This window comes from Dipodomys ordii, unplaced genomic scaffold (genome assembly GCF_000151885.1).
Source record: "Dipodomys ordii isolate 6190 unplaced genomic scaffold, Dord_2.0 Scaffold87, whole genome shotgun sequence".
NCBI classification, from domain to species: Eukaryota; Metazoa; Chordata; class Mammalia; order Rodentia; family Heteromyidae; genus Dipodomys; species Dipodomys ordii.
In genome coordinates, this window is record NW_012267303.1 from 2,853,172 (window position 1) to 2,857,030 (window position 3,859).

Below are 3,859 nucleotides of genomic sequence, written 5' to 3' on the forward strand. Positions count from 1 at the left end.
CTCCTCCTCCTCCTCCTCCTCCTCTGCTCAGGCCAAGTCCTCCACAGAGCCTGCAGCCTTCGCTCCTGGCTCAGACAGAGGGCTGCTGCTACCTGAAGCGGGGCTCATTCGCACCTCTTTTCTGACCAGTGATGGTGAGAATCTTAGCTATTTGCATATCTTCTTTGGGTTGTGATTTTTATTTTTTTTTTTTTGCTGAGATGTTTTTTTCTTACTGAGTCTTGTGAGAGTATTTTTTTTTAAGATAAATTCTGGGTACAACTTCTTCACTAAATTTATGCCTTGTCTTTTTAGTCTATTAATAATCTTTTGAATAGCAAGTTAGTTTTTAATTTTAATGAAGTCCAATTCATCAATGTTTTTCTTCGATGGATTTTACTTTTTGGGAATATATCTATGATTTATTTGCCTAAACCGAGAAGGCAAATTTTTTCCTATGCAAAGTTATAGAACTTTTATGGTCTGCATTTTGTATTTTAGGCTATGGCCCATTTAAAATTAGGTATGGATTCAAACTCTTTATTTTTTGCATGTGTATATCCAAATGTTCCCAGCATATCTGGGAAGACTCCCCTTTTTTTACTGAATCTCTTTGTGATTTTGTCAAAATCATCTGTTCTTGCTTGTACAGATCTATTTCTGTGTCTCCTGCTCTGTTCTGCTCAGCTGTAGATCTATTTCTAAACCAGTCCACTACCTGATTCCCACCACGACACAAGCCATGAAATCAGGCCACAAGAGTCTGCCAGCCATGTCTCCCCATATTTCTCTGCTCCGAGCCATTTGGGATCTCCTAGGTCTCATGCATGCTTGTGAATTTCAGAATCCTCTGGCTGGTTTCTAGGAGACTGCTGGGTACAATCTGGGCTGGAAATGTGCAGAATCTGTGGGTCACAGGAGAGGCAGCACCGACGTCACCGCAATCCCGTCTGTGTTTCACTCTTTAATTTCTCCAAGTGATGCCAGATAGTTTTCAGTGCACAGCTCTTACAAATCTGGTGTCATGTTTGTGCATGCGTATTTTACAGTTGCAGTACCACCGTCAATGGTACCAGTTTCTGTTCTTGTACTATATGTATAGAATGGGTAATTGACTTCTTATTTCATGTGGTATCTTTAATAGTATGAAAGTCACTTCAGAATTCTAGTAGCTTTCATATAGAATCCATTAGATTTTTTTTTCTGAACAGACTTTCTTCCCATCCCTGGAGCTATCTTTACTTCTAAACAGTGTGTGTGCGAATGTGTGCATGTACAAATATATATGTATATGTATATATGTATATGTGTGGGTTCATTACATATTGTGCCTTCCAGTGGTTTGTCAATCCTGCTCTACCCTGAACAAAAACAGTGGAAGTAGACATCTTTGTCTTACTCCTCCTTCACCTCTGAGCAGGATGCTAATCTCATCTAAGTTTCACATAGACACCTTTGATCCATGTAAGCAATCTCCCTCCTTGTTCTACTTTGTTAAGAATTTCTATTGTATAGAAATCTTCCATTTTGTCAGTGTTTTTCCCCTTGGCATCGGTTGAGATGACTGTATGCTTTTACTTTGTTTGATTGCTAATATAGTCAATTGCATTAATGTATTTTCAGACATTAAACAAACCTTACATTCCTGGATTCAGTCCCACGTGGTAATGGCTTTCCCGTTGTTTTTAAGAGGAGCCCATCTGTACTTGGTTCTGTAAGGGCTGTGTGCTTGTCATCTTTGATGACATCTTTGACCAGCTGTTCAGAATCGCCACAGCTTCTTCCTTCTTGGCAGTCTGTGGGGCTTAGGGAGTCACCTGCCCCTGGCTTTTTCCTGATGGACTGAGAATCATTACTTCTACAAAGCCTTCTCAAAGACACAGACGTGGGCTCTGTTGCTGTTCTCCATCTTTTGCTTCTTCTTTTATTGTCCTCTACTCTTAGCCAGTGATTGGTTTTCTCCTGGCTCGTTAGGCTGACCTGATCTTCTTACAGTTTCTGGGGCAGATTTGCTGAAGGTCTTTCTTCCTTCCTGCAGGTCCTCTTTGAGATCTGCTTGGTACAATCCAACAGGCTGGGCTATGGGGACCTTTCTGATTTTTCTCTTTGCCAATGTGGTTGCCTGTTTATGCATTTTCTGTTTCTCATCCACCTGGTTTCTTTTCTCTTGGCATCTATTAGTGGCACAAAGAAGTTCCACTGCCACATTTTCAGCCATGCGAAGGTTGTGCTTTGTTCAGATGAAACCCATCTACCGCCGTCCGCACAGCTATTTAGAAATGTGTCATTTCCTTTCCAAATATTTGGAGGTTTTTTTTTTCAGGAATCTTACTGCTTTCTAACTTGATTCTATCATGCTCAGAAACAGCATTTGTATGATGTAAATCCTTTTATATTCACTGTGACTCATTCAGGATCCATAATAGAGTCTGTGTTTTTTCATGTTTTGTGTACATGGAAAAGAATGAGCACATGTTGTTAGAGAAAGTATTGTCTAGGTGCCGAGCATTGAGGTCAGATTGTGTGGTCGTGGCTGACCTTCTGCCCACTTCCTCTCTGACTACAGAAAAGAGAGCTGAAATTTCAGACGGTAACTGCAGGTTTTTTTTTTAATCCTTCCTTTTTTCAGTGTTTGACTTTTTGAAGCTTTCCTGTCGGGTATGAATCACTTAGGAGTGTTACGTGAGCTTGGAGAATTTACCTGATCATCATAACATGGTATTACCTCCCGTGACAGTCTGCTTCTGATGCTGTTGGCCTGTTAGCACAGGCCTCTCCCTAACCTTCGTGTTAGCATGGAATTTGTATGTGCACCTCCATGACTCCAGAGCTCCATTTGAAGTAAATTTCCTGTAGAGTCTCACTTTTTTTTGGGGGGGGGGTGGTCATGGGACTTGAACTCTGGGCCTGGGCGCTGTCCCTCAGCTCTTCAGCTCAAGGCGAGTGCTCTACCACTTGAGCCACAGAACCACTTCTGGTTTTCTGGTGGTTTATTGGAGATAAGAGTCTCACAGACTTTTCTGCCCAGGCTGGCTTTGAACCTCGATCTTCAGATCTCAGCCTCCTAAGTAGCTAGGATGACAGGTGTGAGCCACCGGTGCCCGGCTGAGTCTCACTTTTTAAACTAGCCTATGGCTGCATTCCGATCATTCACATTTAATGGTGAGCGCTGACACAGCTGTCTGCCATGGGAAGAACTTCCCCTGGTCCTGGGTGGCTCCCTTCCTTGTCCCTTCCTGATTTCTTTTGGATTCAATGGTTGATTTTTTAGTGCCTCGCCCCTCCCCTGTTGGCTGAAGTCTCTGGTGTGTGCTTCCCACGGTTGGGATGGGCTTTGTACGCACACACTCATTCACTCCTTTAAACGATAGGCCACTGCTTCACAAGTAATGTGAGAAATCAACAATTCTTCTCACATGTCCTTTGTGTTTGGGTCATAAAGTTCATCTTCATGTACTCTCTAAATGAAAGACAGTATTGTGAACAACTTCTCCCAACAACCTGATGAAATAATGACTTAATTGAAATGGGTTGGTAAACTGGAAAATCTGGATTTTTAAGTCATAAGAATGGGCATCTAATAGATTTCATATCCCATCCAGGGAGCTGCCATGGGCCAGTCAGCGTGTTCAGCCAGGCAGTGGTGGCAGAGGAGTGGCTGGCCAGCAGCAGCTAGAGGCCTCTCTCCAGCTGTGTCTGCCAAGGCAGAGCCCCCGGACTGGCCCTCCATCCGGGATGGGCAGGAAGGAGGGCAGGCAGGCAGGCAGGCAGGCAGGAAGGGAGAAAGGCAGGAAGGCAGGAAGGCAAGAAGGCAAGAAAGAAGGAAGGCAGGAAGGCAGGCAGGCAGGCAGGCAGGCAGGCAGGCAGGAAGGAAGGAAGG